General features: G+C 49.7%; 1 protein-coding gene across 2 annotated transcripts in view; it reads left to right on the plus strand.

Moving 5' to 3' along the window:
* The window catches only part of SEC31B (SEC31 homolog B, COPII component), a 1,031,933-nt gene that overhangs the window by 152,248 nt on the left and 859,194 nt on the right, over positions 1-20,491 (plus strand). The window lies entirely within an intron of this gene.

The raw sequence follows: 20,491 nt of genomic DNA on the forward strand, positions 1-20,491 counted from the left end.
GATGCAACATGAGTTAAGAGTGAAAAAGATTTTTAAGTAAGCCAGTCAAGTGCACAGTAATGGTCAGGCAGTTTTCTTTATTCTTTGTTCTTTATTCTTCTTCAGTGTATATAAGAGCACTTTAGGGTCAAGATAATTGCCTGCCCATTATTGTGTACTTGACTGGTTTACTTAGGTCTCTTTCCCTCTGAACTCATGTTGCCTCTGTAAATTTAAAAAATCAACAGCATTGCTTTCTTAATTTCATCTGAAATTGTTTCTCTGCCTGTTGCGAAGTGGGGGCACTTTGAAACCATCTACTGGCATTTCCCATCGTTTAGATAAAACTCCTGCATGCCAAAGAAAACTGAAAGGTGTTGTCATTTGAGATGTCTTAGGTAGAAAATGTTGTGCTATTGAAGGACATGTCCCTGATGCTCACTTCTTTACTAACCAGTTAAAAAATGCAGAGCATCTAGTTGAATGCAGAGTATTTGGTTGCAATGAACTAGCACTTCTTACATTTATAAGCAATGCACTATAAAAAAGTTCTCGGGGGTTTCCCGCCAGGCACCTAGCAATCTATCTAAAATTATTTTATTGCACTCTTCAAAAATAAAATGAGTTGTCTCCCCTGTCAGGAAGTCTTTCTTAAATAAACATCCAAACGTGTTCTGCATAGTCGGTATTAATTATTATTATAAAGTTTCACACTTCAGTAACTGGTCTATACCCAACATTATAATGTTGAAAATCAGTTTAATACCTGTGGTCATTTAGGACTTATATTAAGCATATGAATGCTCTCAATTCTCCATCAGCCACATGTAAGGCATATCCTTGGTTCTTGGTTATGCTCTTCCCCCACCCCATGAGACCCTGCTCTCTATCACAATGCTCCTGTGAGTTGAAGTAGCTTGCACAGTGCAGCTCTGATGCCTCTTGGTGCTTCCTTGAGGAGATGCTGCATGCTAAGCACCAAACTGTTCCAATAGCCACCTTAGGGAGAACAGGATACTTGATCATGTGCAAAGCCTAGTATCCCCTATCTGCTCACTTCCTTGGCAGCTGGTAGTGCACCTTTGTTTGCTGGAAGCCTCCCCTTAACTTCGCTATGATATTGTTTTCTTGGATACTGTCACTTCGGTGATTGCGACAAGCTGTGCAGCACATACTTTGTAACGTGTGTCTCCTGTGTGATAGGTGCACCTGGCCCTTTCCACACATTCTAAGACTTGAATGGCACATGGTCAGAAAATACCTTAATGATAATGCTGCACTTCCTATGTGCCTCTGGCAATTTAAACTGAAACACATGCAATCCACAATATCTGATGAAAAGCTTGTATTATCTGGCTTGAGTCTGAATTTAAGAAGCTGGACCACCCTACCTATGAAACCTCCCAGATTCAAAAAGAAAAGAACTTACAATCATGCTTTCTCTGGTCTTCCTCCAAGAATTTGGAACGCTCTTCCTCCCGAGATCAGATCCAACCCATCCACTGCATCTTTCAAGAAACATGTCAAATGGCTAATCTGGAGTGAACATCAACAGCATTAACCGTATTACCTTCTCAAGCCTCCTCTTTCTCTGGGTTTGACACACTTTTACACTGCTTGTTCGAATTATAATATGCTTTTTTTTCACTTGTTATCTTGTTCTGTTGACCTTCTGGTCCCTCCAGACTGGCTGACTCCCCTTACCCCTTGACCTTGATTGTTCCCCCCCTTTGTTTGACCTTGTGGTTATTTAACTACCTCATTTGTTTCATTGTGTTGTTTTACTCTTGCTTTTGCCACTTTGTACAGCGCTCTTCGCGCTTTATGAAACTTTTCAAATAAATAAATCTGATAGAGCCACAGATTCGTTATGCTAGAATTATCTGAAGGTGTCGGATTGGATCTTTTTTCGTGAGCAGTACCCCTGCACACCAATAGGTGGCATAGTTCACCTCTGTGTGGCATCATCTGCGCCGGAAGTGACGTTCGCAGTTCCTATATAGGCACCTTACCAGGGTGCTGAAGTCAGTTCTTTTCTTTCTGCGCCAGTCAGTGCAGATTCCGAGAGAGCCTTCCCCAGTTATTTTTTGACTGACCTTTTTTGACTTTTTGTCAAAGGTTATTTATTTATTTGTAAGATCTTTCTTTTGGTCTGACCGGTATCTCCACTTGGAAAGCTGGCTTTAAGCCTTGCTGTGCCTGCCACCAAAAGATGTCAGTGCTGGACCCACATCTTTTTTGCCTCTGTTGCCTTTAGCGCGACCTGGAAGCGAAGACATGCGTCGACTGCAATGCCATGCCCCCCAACTTCTTGGGGGAGCGGTCCCTCAAGCTCCTTGTCGCTTGATGTACGACGGCCTCATGGTCTTTATCCTAGTTGAGAGGAAGGTCCGAAAACCGATTGTGGTGTCAATCATTGTCGAAGTCGTCCGGGCAGTTAGTAGGGTTTGTTAATACCCACTTTGTTAAACAGGCATTTGCAATGAAATAGGTCTCGCATTTGCAAGAGTTTGAGCTATTGGCATTGTAAATACCAATGCCTTTTACTTATGTATTTTAAAATCCTGCAAGCGGTGCGTAAATACGCACTTTGTACTTACAGTTGTTGTTTACTAGAAGCAACACTGGCAGTTACTATGCCTCTTTTACTGCCAGCCTTCCTTTTCGAAAGCAAGGACTAGAAGTACAAAGGGCATGTTTATACACCGCTTGCAGCTTTTCCAACCACATAAATAAAAGGCAATGTTATTTACAATGAAAATAGCTCAAACTCACACAAGTGCGAGACATATTGCACTGCAAATACTTGTTTTTGACAGGATTACATATAAAGAGCAGTTCAATCAATGTATAACACTTAAGAAAGAGCCAAGCAAATGGCAGAAATTATGTTTGGGTTGGTGTGAGAAAATTAAGCTTTCGTTGTAAGGGGTGAATTGAACAGGAAGCCACCTAATGGAGAGCGCTACAGAGGCCTGCAAGTCCAGAAATACTAGACACTAAATAAGCCATACTAAGGCGGACTGTGACATAAAATGGAGGATAGCCATTAAGATAATGGCGTCCACCGGCCCATGGAGTCATTGAAAGAGGAGCAGGGCTGTGACTAACCAATATAACAAGAGCTTTGGTCAGCAGTTCCATGCTCTCTCCCTCTCTAACACAAGGCTCCCTTACACTGGCTTCTTCCTAAACGGTACGCAACATAAAAAGAAAAAGAAAGCATGCGCGGCAGATTCATCCGTTTTTGCCGATGTCTGAAACAATTTCTTTCAGGATGCTGTTTAAGCTAATAATGTTGTCAGCATATTTTTAGCGTTAGTTCAGCCAAGAAGAGTTTGCCTTTAAAGCGTGAACAAGCTGATTAAATGCTACACAAAACTGCCACTTTTACTTTCCGCAATTTAAGGGAGACCCAACAGGTGTTCAGACGGCTGTCAGTGGGCTTTGCGCATTTTGCCTTTGCCTGCCTGAAAACATTTGTTTCACAGCCCCAGTAGGCAACATAAAAAGAAAAAGAAACCATGCGCCGCAGATTCATCCATGTTTGCCTATGTCTGAAACAATTTCTTTCAGGAAGCTGCTTAAGTGGTCAGCATATTGTTTAGCGTTAGTTCGGACAAGAAGAGTTTGCCGTTAAAGCGTGAACAAGCTGTTTGGGTGCTACACAAAACTGCCACTTTTACTTTCTGCAATTTAAGGGAGACCTAACAGGTTTTCAGACGGCTGTCAGTGGGCTTTGCACATTTTGCCTTTGCCTGCCTGACATCATTTGTTTCATGGCCCCTCAGTCAAGTGCTGTGTGACTACGAGTCCAGTCCAGTGGGTGGGCCTAAGGGAGACAGGGCGGTCACCAACCCCCCTTCCAAAAGAAAAGCGACAACAACAGATCTCGCAAGCGAGCAGCGCATGCGCTACGCCGCTAGGCAAAACCTTAAAAAAGGAGGCTATTTCTGCCTTCCCATCGGTCACCACTCTTCACCGTCCGTTGGAAGAGCTGTGGTTGCATCCCTACTCATAACCCATGCTTGTTACCACAGTACACAAGAAATGGCTGGGATGAACACTTTTTAGTTGAAAGAAAAGAAAGATGCTGACATTCTACTATACGTTATCGTACGTTGCACAACTCTCACTCGAGAAAAGAAACAGAACTTTACTGGGCATATTTTCACATAAGTGTTCCTGCTTTTTTTATTTGATTGACAATACCTCGAACAAGAATCTAAATTGCAACTAAAGACAGACCTAATTGATATACTTGCTGTAATGACTTCCAATGTTTCTGCATCCTTAAGCTGTTGCCTATACGATATTATGAACTGAACCAACCCTGCCCAGTACTATCATTTCAGTTCCTTTGCATGAGCAAATAATTCACCTAAATTTTAAAGGCAACTCTAGTAAATGTTGCCAAATCCCAAAAACAAACGTAGGTGCCTGTTTAGGAATATAAATAGAATGGTAACAAACCTAGAAATGGGATATGCTGTTTGCTTAAATATTCTTTATTTTGTTTTTTCCTATGTCCTGGGTAATGATAGGAAGTCAGACCGGTGAGTTATGTTTCTGAATCTTTTTTTTCTTTACCACATTCTCTTCCATGGTGTACACTTTAAACACTCTGGGCTCATAAAGGGGTAGGGATATTCTGTAGACTCACTAACTTGTGCACTTGGGAGTGGTGTAAAGTAGTTTCTTAGTTTTGTCATGTGAACCAGATAAATGTCGAGTTTGTGTTTGGAGACGCTGGAGTCTGGAGCTCATATGCATTCTAAGGTTTCACCTACGATGATGATGTTGTGCGATTAGCTTTAGAAAGTATTTGCTGAATTTTAATCCATATGATTTTCCAGTGTTCTCAATGTGAGACGGGGCATAGACTTGCAAGTTAACGTACATCAAATAATCTTCAAAAGACAAATTCTCTCATTCATAAATGAAACGTAACATGATCTGTGGTCAGATGTAATTACGGGTTACAGTTTGTTTGTTCTCGTTTCTCAATACGAACTCCTCAGCTCAACATCTCTGGGCCAAAAAGGACTTACATTAATGCATTCAGAAGCCCTGTGATGTTTGGAATGCACAAAGGGCAACAAACTTCTTTTAGTTTGTTGTATTTGGAGAGGATACCATGCCAGTGGTTTCCGCAAACAATTCTATTTTATTTGCTGTGGTTTAACATTGCATGCATACCCAATCACTCAGACCCTGTGCAGCTTGTAATTTCCTGGAAACCTATTAATGTGATCTTGAGGGGATTGTCTGGAATGTATGCTGTTTGCATGTGCTACTCCATAAACTACCAACTGAAGAACAGGGAAGGAATTTGTGAAGCCAATGTTTGTTAGAATCATGATCGTATTTGTGTGGTGCCCTTCGTTTTATTTCCTACTGTGTAGGTTACTTAAATGCAAATCTGTTGTACATTTTTGCCTAGGAAGTTGCTGGAGGTATCCTTTGTAATTGTTGGCTTCCTGTAGCGTCTGGATTTAAAAGAAATATCCGAATATGTCTGTCTCATGATTTCTTCACTGATCATTCACCGCTTTGGTTAATGGGTTAGTTGTTCTCCCTGCTAAAGACTATTGGAGCTCCTTCAGGTGTGGTTCGATTTGATTGCAGCGTAGGAGGATGAGAGTGATTCTGGCTGCAAGTTTGGATTGTCTGGTGAGTTGTTTTTTTTTCTGATCCCAGCATCAAGGATGTTCCCTTTTCCAGCTTTCTTGTGATGAGGGTGTGCATGACGGTTTCCCGGGTACTGATTGTGAGCCATTTAAAAAACTTCCTTGGCATCTTCAGGGTATGGAAGCTCTAGGTGGTAATGGTGTTGACTTGGGCGGTCAGGTAGAGTTTGCTGTCAATGAGAATCCGGATGTTCATGGCGTGTGTAGTGGGAGATGATGTCTGTTCTAGCACTGTCAACCACCATATGGAGTCCCACGGTGAAGTGCTTTTCCCGAAGATCACATGATCCTAACATCACAACAATTGACATCGCCAGTACCAGTATTTTGCTCTGGGTGTCTCTATAAGATCATAACTACCTTTAGTATGGCAGAGTCAATTATAACCTTGCAAGCATCCCATCACAGTCTCATTCACTTGCTCTTACACCAGCATACACCCATTTGTATTAATTTTCACACACTTGTACTCACTGACACTCAGATCTTGCACAATCTCACTCACTTCCTGTCACTGACTCATTCATTCTCTCTCTCTCTCTCTTGCGCGCGCGCGCACACACACACACACACACACACACACACACACACACACACACACACACACACACACACACAGACACACAGACACAGACACACACACACACACACACACACACACACACACACTTGTTTTCATATGACTCATACTCATATCTGCCACCAGAGGTCCTGTTCCAGGTGAGTGTGCTACATTAAAAAAAACAATTGTACACCAACAGTGAATAATAGAATATTATTTACTATTAATATAATATAATGCAGAACCACCCCTGTGTTCTTTGTACTGATTTTGCCGCCACTGAGACCAAGAATAGCAAAGTCAGCGCCATGGGTTGCAGCTGTGACCCTTGCCAACCGGTAAATGAAAGGTCTACTGGGGTTTTACATAAAAAACTTGGGACACACTTCAAGGGGCGAGAACAGGATGTCCAAACAATTCTTTCTTATCTACTGTCTGGTTGCTGGGAAACCCTGCTTTGTTACAGCAGGTATCTGCCTCTGTTTTTATTGTGGATACAGTGGCTGCCCCAAACTAGATTGTTTGTGTTAGATGTTGGAGGACACTAGGATTACCATAGTGCACCCCCCACACCCCGGTCCTCAAAGCTCAAGTGTAGCATGGCTGAAGACCTCCACTATCTTGAAAATGCCTAAAGTGAGTTGGCTTCCCCTAATACTTTTTACCCCATGTGTTTAGGGCGTGCCCAGGAGTCATGCCTATCAACTAACTTGTGTAAGGCAAAAATATGGCATCTCCAGGCAGCCACTTCAGATCAATCCTGAGCCTAGGGCAGCTTAGTAGAGAACTGAACCTTTTGTCTGAGACCTTCAAAGAGCCTATAAGACTTGATCTGCTTTCCATCTTGTACCCAGAACAAAGAATGGACTTGAAGGTGATCTCCTGTTAAAGCTGCAGGGACACAGCAGACTACACAATGCCTTTTTCTGCAACTGACCGGTGGTAACCTAATCTGGACTGCTTTTTGTCTTCTGCCTGACAACCTATGAGTCTTTAAGTGCCTCTTGAGAAGTGTACTCCTGTGGTGGTACACACTCTAAAGACTTGGATTGGGACTCAAAAGATTTGAGTCAGAGGGTAAAAGTTTTGACCAGAATAAACCTGGTTAGTGCTTTAGACCCGCCCTCCTACGCAGTCCGCATCAATTACGCCCAGGTCCCAGTCTACTTCGACCATTAACTATCATAGGCAGGATGTGCTTCTTGGGACTATTGCTACTTGAACCATTAAAAATTCATATCTTTGGTTCCTATTATTTGATATGTCATTTTGGTATAATTTTGTTTATTACATTTTGTTTATTACATTTCACTCTATTTTCCCAATTCTGTTTAGGGGTTTTATTGTGTTGCATTTCAACCTCATTACTTAAAAAAAAATCTTTACACATTGACCTAAGTTAAGTCTGTTTGTTCTGTTTCACAGTTACCATGGAGTTTAGCTCAGGTTAATTTAGTGACTTTGAGGGTTTATCCACACAGCGGTTGTGAATATTCCCTGAGGTATGTTGTCCCCCCAATCCAAATAATCCATTTTCTGACTGCAACCCTTTCGTTCGGGCTAGGAAAGGGATGTCTGGGGAATGGTAGAAGAAGTAATGATCAAAAAACAAGGATGGTAACAACATTCTGATGGCTGCTTCTTCTAGCGGATTCCACATCTCTCTCTGTTATTCACTGGTGGCGGACGGCATCTGGATTTTTTTCTCTCCTAATAGCTCCACTGTAGGCACCAATTAGCCCCAATGTGGCTCTATCCATTGATCTGTCAAGCCTCCCAGTGTAATGCCACAAATGCATAAAGATGGCACTGAATATCTCTTCTGTTGGTTCCTTTTTCCCCCCTGACTATTCACTGAGACCGGGATCAGCAGCGCCTGCTATTGATTTAACAGTTTTCAGTCCAAAATTCATAACTTTGCTTCATTAAAAAAAGTACATTTTGTAATGTCAAGCAGAAGTCGTCTTTTGATTGGGGTTTACCCTGAACCGAAGCTGTGCACAAAGGCCATCATGGAGCAAGAGACTGAGCTGCTTTTGGCCAATGAGTGCAGGAGAAGGGATCAAAGTTCGGGTCCCTTTTAAGGGTTAAGCCTCCCCCTCAAAGAAGAGAGGTGCTTTCAAGGAATGGTCAAAATCCCATTAGGAGAAGCAGATGCGTAGGAAGCACCGGAAAAGATTTGAATTGGCTCTTTGGCCTAGGGTTCACCAGTGATACTTCTACTCCTCCATTTTCCCGACTTTCTTGTCCGGAGTCTGCCTGTTTTGGAAAAACGAAATGTGCCATACGTTCTCCCACTGCTTATCTCTCTGAGGTTCTGCCTTTAAGAAAGGCTATGCTTGAAAAATATTTTGGCACCCCTGCTTTGCGAGCCAGCTTCTCGCCGGAGCTAGAGCTGGTGCCATTACGAATCCAAGCAACGCAGGCTTGGGCGTTGCAGGAGTGTAAACCTGAAAAAAGACAATGGAGATCAGTCCTCTGGAGCCAGGGCTTTAGTCACCAATTTACCCATGGCGTTGGCTCTGGAACCCACTTAATACGTCCCCCCTTCAACTCACATGCATGCCTGTACTAGATTAATATTTAAGGCAGCTAGACGTCTGTGGTCTCCAATGGATTCTAACATGTTTGTATTATTAACACACTAATAACAATTTCTGCTTATGCTGGATGTTTTTTGCTGAGATTCAACAAGTCATGTCATAACATAGCTGAACATATTCCTCCCACTGCTGCACAGTTTTCGACCCTTTTCGAATTGAGTAAGAAACATGTTTTGTAATTTGTTAGAAAGACACACTTAATCCTAACTGATAAAAGCATATGTATAGCCAGGTAAAGAAGTAGAATAACTTTTGGGATAGAACACAATTCTCGAGTATTGATGCCTTGGGAGAGTGCTTCCCAATAGCGCTGACTTTGGTTCGGTTTCTAGTACAAACCTAGGCAATAACTTACTGTGTCTTATATGCAGGATTTTTTTTTTAGGCAGAAATGGCGGGTTTCTCATTCAGCACCATGGCAATAACCATTAAAGGACTACTATAACTTTAAAATCCATTTAGCATTAGCTGTAGGTAGAATGAATTACAGTGGAACAGCAAGGATACAGTCTGAAGATCAGTAGTCGCCACAGTGCTTCAGAAGTCAGGAAGAATCTGCATAGCCTGCCTTCCTGGGGTTAATGTGCTGCACATGGACACAGGGCTTCATTGGGGTGGGAAGCAGGGGAATTTATGAAGAAGAGGCGGGAACGCGGAAGTAGAAGTGTTGGTAGGGAGGTGAAAGTGATGGTGGGGAGAACAGGGCTGGGAGCAGAGAGGGAGGCAGAAGCTGTTGGGGAAGAAAAGTGCAGGAAGGCAGAACAGTGATGAGGTGGAAGCAATGATGGGCAAGAGAAGGGTTCGGAAGTCAAAACGATGGTGCAGAAGTAATTGCAATGGAGATAAGGGTAGGAAGGTGGAAGAGATAATTGGTAGAGAAATGGTCAGGAGGTGTAGGCGACATGGAGAGACACATGCTAAGGGGAGTTGAAGATGGCAGAGGTACGTCAAATAATGGAGGGGTGATACATTGTTTTACAAGCAGGGTGTTGTAAGGGACCACAGCCAGTGTATATACATCATGTTTTGGGAAAAGGTAAGAAGAGCTGCTATGCAAATGTACCAAATGCTCCTAGAGCATCAGTGCAACTTGCCTCTCTGTCTGATTCTGATGTGCGCAGTATTGAAGACTTTAACTTGAGTCCCCATCACATTGAAGGCTGACATACCCCCTACAAATGTCTTCTATTAGAAGACATGAGTAGGACGAATAGTTGCAGTAGGGTACATGCCAGTACTTGAGAGTAGGGCCTTTTACTGTTATGTTATCGTTAATTTCTAAAGCGCACATTCACTTACAGGTCTCTTGATGCTCAGTTTTTTAATTCTGGGGTCACCGGTTAAGCAGTCCATGTCTAAAAGTAAGCTTGGGTAAAAAGCCAAGTCTTCAGCTTTTTTCTGAATCGCAAATGGTCAGTTTCTAATTTCAGAGATGTAGGCAGAGAGTTCCAAAATTGGGGTGCCTGTATTTTTTATTTTTTTATTTTTATGGAGAACCTTTATTGTCACGTCAAGTAAATACAAATATGGGCCTACAACCACTCTGGCCGGCCGCTAGTCAAGACATAAATACAGCAAAGCAATGCAGAAAATACAGCAGCCCGAAAGTCAGGGCATAATAAGTGTCCAGGATATAACTTGTAGTCAAACGTACTGTGCAAGATTCAGGATCTGAGAAGGTTCATTTTTCAATAAAGAAAAACTAAGAATCAATGCCATACGGTCATACATGGTCCTACGATAGCAAGCACGAAGCAGGAAATCCGCAAATAGTGCAATTACGTTGGAAGCATCGGGGGTAAGGTACACGAGTCAGGATAAATGCAAAAACAAACACGTTACGTAGCAAAGCTGCACCCCACCCCTCAAGATGAAGCATACTGTAGGAGACATGAAAAACGACGACACCAAAAAGGAAGGAAGACAAAGGGCCATAGAAACAAAAAAAGGGACAAATTAACAAACCTAATCCCCCTACCCTGCACCCCTGCAGAAGGCTACGGCCTATCCCCCCCCCCCAGCAGCGTGCCTGTCGCCCTAAATAAGAAACCCGAAATATAGAAGAAGAGAAAAGGAAGAAAAAGAGGAAAAATGCGGGGAAGGGCCATCGATCTGGCCGCCTGCCCCCCCCCCCCCCCACCACCGCGCACAGTAAACATCCTAAAAGCAAGATCAGAATAGCCATGGAGAACATCAATCACCGATAGCACAATCAATAACATCCCCGCTGAGTGTCCCCCTAATCACAGTCAGCCAACAATAAGTCCCACTATGTCCTAGACGGTCTCACCCCTGGCCTTTCCTATCAGTAGTACCAACATACGCCCACTGATCAATCGGCACACAGAGCAGCGTGGAGGGTCCAAGTGATCCGGGCAGACCGGGCAGTGTTGTTATTCCATGGGACTTCAGCCACCAAAACCCAGCCGAGCATATATGGCGGAAATCCGTCTGTGTCAGTATCGACCCCGAAAACACCCTCAAGTCCGGACACAGTCTCACCAACCAGGGAAAGAGAGTCACACCATCCGGTAAGCGCCGGTGCGCCGCCGGTGCAGCCCAAGCCATAGATCGACGTCGTGTCCCCAGCCGCCGAGTAGATAAGTGCCCCGACGAGTCACTCACATGTACAACAGATCTGTCCAAAGCTATCTCATGAACCGGGTCTTCCAGCGTCTCCACGAACATAGGCGTAGCTGGAGCACTCATCACTGACGCAGAGGCGAGCACATCGGCGCTTCCTTGAGATCGAACTATGCCCGCGTGGAACGGTGGGACAACAATGGCGGCCATCCTTCTTCCCAGATCCCGGAGCAGGGTCGTATGCAGGGTTGCTAGCGCAGCCAGGATATCTCTGAACGTGGGCTCTATCTCGTGTCGCCAGACCACAGGACTCTCTCGCACAGCAGCTTCGCTGCCTGGATGCGGTCTGCGTAAGAGGGTGCCGTCCACCATCTTAGCTGATCCGGCCTCGTCCTTCTCCATCTGACCTCGGGACCGGGCCCCAAACCAGGGCGCAACAGGAGTCACCACAGGGACCCGGAAAGTCAAGGCAGGCTTCCCAGCGAAGGGCCACCAAAAGGCTAAACAAAATCTCCGCCGCTCCCTGGGAGCTGCCCGCCAAATCCGGGAGAAGTCATGAGTCGTGCCCGGACACAACACCGGAAAGGGGGCCAAATATCGTGCACTCCCCTCGACCCTGCTTCACCGCACATCCCACAAGGCACTCCACTAGATGGACTGGGTCGGCACTGTCGCCATCGGCCCTTCAGATTTCCGGTGCCCTCCGGCCGACTCCTCACCCTCACCAGAGGCCGCTGTTGTCGCAGTCTCGGCCGGCCACTCTCCTCACTCGACACCCCGGTCCCAGCTCCGTGAAGGCCGCAAAACAGTCGGGGACATTTCCACGGGTCCGCCGCACGGAAAAGCCTCATGAGCAAACGGTCAGTGAAAGTTGTCCTTTGCCTACTTAAATATGCCGTTACGGCTCAGGATAGTTGCCAGGATGTAAGCGCGGGGTGAGAAGGCTCACGGAGCCGAGCGACTATGCAGCCATCTCGGTCGCCAGCTTGGCTCCTTCCCGGGGTGCCTGTATTGAAAAACGTGACCCTCCTGTCCGTTTGCGTCTGAATCTGGGGACTACCAGTAAATTCATGTGCATGGATCTTAGGGTGCGCTGTGGGGAGTGTTTGTGAATTCTTGAGGATATATACTTGGGACCTCTGCCATGTTGGAGCGCTGCAAAGTTCTTTCAGCAGCAGCTTGATGTGAGAGCGTGTGTCTTGTTGCTTGATAATTCTGGCGGCTTGATTTTGTATCATCTGCAGACGGTGTTTCTGATTTTGCGGGAGGCCTGAATAAATCGCATTTGCATAATCAATTTTTGATAAAATTAAAGCAATAATGATTTGAATGCTGGCCTCTGCTGAAAAACCTTCTGATTTTTGGCAATTTCCGAAGTTGGAAAAAACATGCACAGGTAACCGAGTCGATCTGTGTGCTCATAGTAAGATCCGAGTCGATCTGAATGCCCAGGCTCTTAATCATTTTCTTAGGAGTATGTGCGCTGCCTAGCTTCGGGGGCCCGTGTGCCGGAGTCCAGTATAGGAGTTTGTTTTTGGGGATGATGATTTTGTTTTTATCCGAATTGAGTTTTTTTTTTTGTTGTCAAATCTTTTAATTTCGTTCCCATAACAGGGGGTTGCAGTGAAGTGAGTTGTACACAGCGTTAAGCCTACAACCCAAAGCCGTGTTACTGCATGAAAAATGGAAAACCGTTGCCAGTACTCGAGCACAAAGATATACACAGCGGTTTACCTACAACCCACAAGGGCCGGTCGCGTCACATTCAGTCAACAGAGCCTGTGTAATCACTGCACAAGATAGTTCAAACTTCAGAACATCTGTAACCATTAAACCCAAGAGGTAGAACTATAAGACCAAGATGGTCAAAACTTCAGTAGAACGACAGAAAAGGGGACAGCAAGATAGAGAAGACAGTAGGAGTAGAGGAAAGGTGTAGACGAAGGGAGAAAAGAGCCACTGGGTGCCCGGGGTGAGGGCCGAGAAGGGGGATGAAGGGGTACTGCGTCAGTCGCCAGGGCAATCAATGTCGTTACTAATGCTCAATGCCTCACATATCCAAACCTCATGCCAGCAGTCTACCGGGGTCAGGAGGAACTACAGCATCCTCCACTAATCGCAGCGCCCGCAGCTTGGGGGGCATGTGACGCGCCTGCTCCGTGGTGCATAGATATTTCACCAGGGGTTGCCACACCGCTTTGTAGCGTACATCTCGGGCCTGTAGCCGGGCTGTGAGAAGCTCCATCGTCATGACATGCCAGAGACGTACAAACCACACAGCAATGGGCGGGGCTTCTACCTTCTTCCAGTACAGAGCAATGAGCTGCCGAGCCGCACCCAGCATTTGAAGCGCCAGCGCCCAGTCGCTCCGAGTGAGGACCTTCAATCCTGCAGGTTTGATTCCCAGTAGTATCGTACAAGTGGCTTCAGGCAGAGGAAACCCCAGCACCCTCCTAATGTGACTCAAGACCTCCTTCCAAAAGAGGGTCAGCAAGGGACAGGTCCACCATATGTGCAAAAAATCCCCAGTCGCAGACCTGCACCTCCAACACACAGGGGAAGAGTTTGGAAACATTCTATGCAGCCGCTGCGGCGTGTAATACCACTGGGTCATCATTTTGTAGGCATTCTCCTGTTGTGAAATACTACGATAAATCCGGGGTATGTCACGCCACAATCTGGACCACTGTGCTGGGGTGACGTCTACGCCCGAGAGGGAGTGCCAGCGTTGTTGATATGGCAGGGAAGGCGGAGTGCGCGGGTGCTGCAGGATCCGATAGATTTTGGAGATCAGCCCCTTCGTCTCTGTAAAGGAGCGAGCCAATTGCTCAAACGGAGTAAAGGCGCGTGTGGCCGCGTGGTAGGTATCATCTGTTAGCACCCAGTGTTTCAGTTGAGCATATTGCAGTCCGGCTGCAAGCGGCACCCTAAATTCCTCCCTGCAGTCCTCAAAAGTCTTGAGGGAGCCCCCATCAAACAGATCTGTGAGCACCCTACAGTTGCCTTGTGGCCACTTACGGAAAGCCCCCGTCCGATGCGCTGAGGGGAAACTTGGGTTCCCTTCGATAGGGGTATGGGGCGAGGGGAAGGTTGTAAGGCCCTTACGGACTGCTATCCTGTCCCAAATCTCCAGCACTGTTTTCGTGGGCACCGCTAGGTATGCGCTCGGAGATCGCCCTGCCCTAGGTGTCCATGCCAGGTCCCATATGGTGTGCCCAGTCACGGCCCTATCCATATGGAGCCACCCTTTTGCGCTTTCCGTTACACCCCACTCCACTACATACCGAAGGTGAGCGGCCCAGTAATATTCCACCAGGTTTGGGCAGGCCAATCCTCCCCGGTCCCTGGGCGCCAGCAGGAGAGCTTGCGAGAAGCGAGGTTTCTTCCCCCCAGATGAAGTTCGTTAGGTCTCGCTGAAGGCCTCTGATGCTATGTAGCGGGATAGAAGTAGGCAGACATTGAAATAGATACAGGATTTTGGGCAGTATGGACATCTTGATGGCGTTGATTCTGCCCAGCCAGGATGGTACAAGCGGTCTCCATCGCCTCAGATCCTCTAGGATCGCGCGTCGAAGATCTTTCCAGTTGGCTGACGTCCAGCCTTCCAACAAGGGGGTCAGCGTCCGGCCCAGATACCTGATGTGCTGGGTCGACCGTCTATAGGGGGCTAATTGCTCTAAAGAGGGGTTGTCCGATTTCGGAATAGTGAGGCTGAGCACCCAGGACTTGCTATGATTGATTTTCAGGCCAGAAGCTCTCTCAAAGAGGCCCAGCGCAGCATGCACCGCCGGTAGGGATTCTCGGGGCCGTGTCAGCGCAAGGATAAGGTCGTCTGCAAAGAGCGCTACCTTATTGTCTTGACCGCCTAGAGGAACACCGTGAATATCAGGGTCCCTCGTATCATATCCGCCAGGGGCTCAACTGCGAGGGCGAATAAAAGGGGCGAGAGGGGACAGCCTTGCCTGGTACCCCTTCCAATATGGATCAGCTCCGAGAGCTGCCCGTTGACCCTTATCCTAGCCCGCGGCGCGATATATGGGGCCATGATCCTGGCAATCATCTTCGGACCGAGCCCCACCCGGCGCAGCAGCGCCCTGAGGAAGGACCAGTCTACGCGATCAAACGTCTTCTCTGCGTCCAACGAGAGAAGGCAGGCAGGGATCTTCCAGTGATGAGCCTTCCCTACCAGGTGAGCGACCCTGCGGATGTTGTCCGCTCCCTGACGCCCGTGAATGAAGCCCACCTGATCAGGATCGATCAAGCTCGGCATGTGTGGGCCCATGCGCTTCGCTAACAGCCTGATGTAAATCTTAAAATCCGAGTTAAGAAGAGCAATCGGCCGGTACGACGCACACAGGGACGGGTCTTTCCCAGGTTTCGGGATCAGGACAATTTCTGCCAGTCCCATGTCAAGGGACGGACCCAGCTCGTCGGTGAAGGAGTTAAACAGGCGCAGGAGGTAGGGGCCTAGCTGTGCCTGATACATACGATAGAAGGATATTGGAAGCCCGTCAGGCCCCGGTGATTTCCCCAAGGGGAGCTCGCGACTTGCCGCAGCTATCTCCTCCGGCAGGATCTGCCCTGCTAGTTCCTCAGCATGCTGCGGATGCAGTGTCGCACCCCCGTAGTGCCCCAGTACTTCCTCCACCAGCTCCAAAGGTGGTTGCTCTTCTGTGTACAATGCCGTATGGTAGTCCCGGAAAGCTCGACACTTATCCCCCGCCGCCACCACCCTGGTCCCATCGGGCAGTTGGACATTTGCTATATGTTCCTTCGCGGCTCCGGCCCTCAGCCTCCGCGCCAGGAGCTTCCCCACTTTGTCCCCTCCCTCAAAATACCTCTGTTTCAGTGCCAGGAGGGAGATCTCAGCCCTATTTGTGCGCATCAGCCTGAGCTGGCCCCTAAGATTAGCTAAATGCCGTCTCGTGTGCCGAGTGGAGTGGCCCTGATCCTGTGTTTCCGCCGTCCTCAAGTCTCCCACAAGTTTATCTTCCAGTGCGCGGGCGTCACGAGCCCTCGCAATCGCGAGGGTGGTGATATGGCCCCGTATGGTAGCTTTGAAGGCGTCCCAAACCACCGGGAAGGGTGTTTCAGGAAGGTCGTTGTTCTCAAAGTAGGAGACAATGGCTCCCCTAATGTCCTCCACAGCTTCCGAGTCCCTCAGAATGCTCTGCGGAAGGTACCACCTCCTTTCCCGGGCAGGGCGCGCCGCCGGATCCTGTAGCAATAACTCAACATGGGCGTGATCAGAGAGGGAGATATCGGACATGTCGACCTCCACCGTGTCGCATAGGAGGTCCCTAGTGACAAATAGGTAGTCGATGCGAGAGTAGGATCTATGGACATGCGAATAGTATGAGTACCCTCGCTTATCCGGGGAAAAGTACCGCCAGGCGTCGAACAGCCCAAGGTCTGTCAGCTGCTTGCGCAGAGTCGCAGACATTGCTCCCGCGCCACTGGAGGAGTTCTCACTCCTGTCTACCTTAGGATTCCATACCAAATTGAGGTCCCCGCCCACAATAAGGGATGAGCCGGTCTGCAGTATCTGCCCCCCTAGGAGGTCTCGAAGGTAACGGTCCTGCGACTAATTAGGGGCATAGATATTGCACAGCGTGATGTGATGGCGCCCAAGTTCCACCTCTACACGAAGGAATCGTCCATCACCACCCCGGAAGGGCCTGCCGCCCCCCTGCCTGATACCAGCCCTGCACAAAATTGCCACTCCCGCTGTCTTGGTGTCAGCTGCAGCCCAAAACTGAAGGGGATATTTAGGGTGAGCCATGCGCGCAGTATTAGCCTGCATGAGGTGCGTTTCTTGAAGAAAAATGATGTCAGGGTGTTTGCCTTAAGAGATAATGCCAAAGCTGCTTACGCTTATTAGGCGAGTTAAGGCCCTTTACGTTGAGCGTCAGGACCTTCAAAGGACTAGGAGCATTGACCGCCATATCTGATTCTGGGCGTCACCCGGCCCACAATCGCACAGCACACATCCCACGCATCTCACGCGCACAATAGCTAGGCATCCGCAGCACCCCACCCCAGTCCAACAACCGACGTTTCCACCCCGCACCCACCAGTAAGGAGAGAGAAGAGAGAGCATAGGATAGTAGGAAATAGGAAAAATAGAGGAAAGGAGAGAGAGCAAAGAGCAGCCAGAAAGGCCACTCAGTTAGAAACAACAATGGCGGCCAACAGGGCCTCACTGTGCTGTCCCCGGTACAGAGCATCCTACACCCACAGGTTTGGACGCTCTCTGGGATGTAACTCCCTGAAGGACAGTCGAAGAAGTGGGGTCGTGACAGTCTTAGAAATCCTGAATTCGGGGAGCTCCCACATGCACCCCGCCAGCACCTCAGGAGCCAGGGTGTAATGTGAGACGGCACGAGGCCCAGGAGTAGAGTTCCAGTACTAGAAAAAGTGAAGCGCTAGCATGTCGCCAGTCAAGGTGTCGGGGAGCGCCCACCATGCCCCTCTTTGTCCCCTTCCAGGGACCGGATATGAGCAATGATATCTTGCTTGGCCTGTGAGGGCGATTGCTCACCGTCGGACGGCGGGCGATGCTGTCGGCACACAGTAGTCCATGAGGGCGCCGCAGCCTTCCTCTCCCGCCTATGAGATGGTGACGGGCTCGCCGGCGGAGTCGCGTGCAGTCGTATGAGTTGCGCCGCTTCTGTGTAGGTTGGTATGACTCTCCGCTTGGATTCCCACTGGAATATCAGAGCGAACGGGTGACCCCATTGGTACGCAATGCCCATACTGCGCAACTTCTCAGTCACTGGTCGGAACGCTCGCCTCCTCTTCAGGGTGTTGGGCGCCAGGTCTTGAAAGATCTGAATTTTGTGACCTCTGTATTGTAGGTCCGGTTTATCTCGTGCGGCCTTCCAGATTGCTTCTTTCTCGGTGAAGAAATGGACCCGCGTTAGAATGTCTGGTAGGAGTCCCGATCTGCCCGGCGGGGCGGACACTCGGTGCGCCCGATCCAGTGCCGGCGGAGAAGCCTTCTCGTGCCTCCAGATCTCATGGAGGAGCTGCGTCACGTATCCCATGGTGTCTTCCCCCTCTTCCCCAAGAGGAATTCCCCGGATACGGAGGTTGTTGCGGCGGCTCCTGTTCTCAAGGTCCTCCTGCTTCACTTGAAGCTCATTATTCTGCTCTTCAAGGGCCGCCAGGCGTAGCCAGAGGTGTTCCTGATCCTCCGTGCGCGCATCCTTCGTCCACTCCAGCCCGTCCACACGGTCTCCAAGCTCCGTGACCTCCTTCCGCATCTCCTTCACACACGTGTGCACTTCAGACCGCAGCGACCCAATCTCCGTCTTCAATTCGGACATGAAGGTGGACATAAACGCCTAAGTGACCGGCGGAGACTCCTCAAGAGCTCGCGACGACCCATCTCCGCCTGCGGCCGCCCCAGTCTTTCCCCACATCACTACAACAGTGTTGTCCTTGGGGGCCGCTGACGATTCAGCCTTGTTGCCTTTGTTGGAGCGCGTCATTGCGAAGGACCACCGTCTGAAGTCTAGGGCCACAGGCACTGCTCACTGTGTCGTAGAAGCCCAACCGGGGCAGAGAGGGCCGCGTTGAGGTCTAAACTGGGGTCTAGCTCAGCCCCCACGCCTCCCACCGCACACCAGTCCAGCAATTCCTCCTCTCCACCCGCAGAGCCCCAGCCTACATCACAGGCACACTAGCGGGACCTTCAGAGCCCGGAGGGCGGGAGGTCAGAGGAGGAGACCCGGCCAACGGCCACCCCAGAGGAGAGAGCACCAGCCGTACCCCCCACAAGGGCAGCCGAGTCAAGGCCGGCCCCCCGCGTCTGATCGCAATGGTCCCACAGCTACGCCCAGGGGACCCCTCCCGGGACCCCCTCAGCCCCCTACCGTCCAACCGCCCAACCGCCCGCCAAAAGAGTCAAGGTGGTGCAAAAGTAAGGCTAGGCACAGAATATAACCTAGAGTTCACTCAGCCCTGAGGCCCGCGTTCCAGCCACCAGATCGCCGCATTGAGCCCCACAGAGTCAATGGAGGAGGGCAGCTTGCAGTGTCTACCACCCCTTAGCTCCCAGGGGCCACTCTTCCCACCCGAAGGGGCCGGCACAGTACCTGTTCGCGCCTTAAGCTGGTGGCGCCTCAGATGTCCAGCGTCTGCAGCAGCGGGGGCCCGCCAGCTCCGGCCTCCCCACCACCGAGGGGGCCCTTCAAGGAGCCGCACTCATCGCAGGCCGCCAAGGAGCCCACGGGCCGTCGATCGTCCGTCGCAGGGGGGGTCGTCCCACACAGTTCACCACTAGCAGGGGCCCAGCTCCTCGAACCCCCGGGCAGCTCCCCCGTCGCTTCTCCCGCAGGCCGCACTCCACTCTAGACAACAGATCCTCGCGCCAGTCGAAGGATGGGCCTCACCGGAGGCCTCCGGCGCCCAGATCCTCTCCTCAAGATGGCGGGGCACAGCGCTCACTGCGCACCCCGGCGGTCGGCTCCTCACTAGCGTGGGTCACTGGTGCCTGGGCAGCGGGGTCATTCACCACCCCCGCAACCGGCGATCCCCGGTGCCGCCCAGCAGAATCCCCAGTGGCCAACAGGGGAACAAGCGCGCAGGTACTCTGGGGGCCCCCGGACCGCTAAGCCGCCGTCACTAGGCCGCACGCCTAGGCCCCACCACTAGGCCCCGGGCGGTCAAAATGGCGGACCACAGTTCCGCAGCTTTCCTCGTCCGTTTCTCTCAGTGCGGGGGAGTCTCTCCTCGGGTGCAGCCGCCCGGGCGGCCCCACCAGCTCTGTCTCTCCGCCTCCACTGCCCACTGTGAGAGAGGCAAAGGGCCGCTGCTCCGCTCACGCCACTCGGAGGGCTCCGCCGGCCAGCACCCCCACGGCCGCAGCCGGCAGCCGCCGCCAGCCACCAGCACCACGGAGCAGGGAGCAGCAAGTCTTCGCGGGGACTCCGGCAGGGGCCCCCTTCAGCACAGGCGCCCCTCCGGCGCTGGTACCCCGGGCTCGACACCCACCAGGAGATGCGGACTCACCCGGACTCACCGGCAGCCAGAGGGCAGTGCAAGCCGCAGGCGGGGGAAAATGGCGGGCT

The sequence above is a fragment of the Lissotriton helveticus genome, chromosome 5_1 (genome assembly GCF_964261635.1).
Source record: "Lissotriton helveticus chromosome 5_1, aLisHel1.1, whole genome shotgun sequence".
NCBI classification, from domain to species: Eukaryota; Metazoa; Chordata; class Amphibia; order Caudata; family Salamandridae; genus Lissotriton; species Lissotriton helveticus.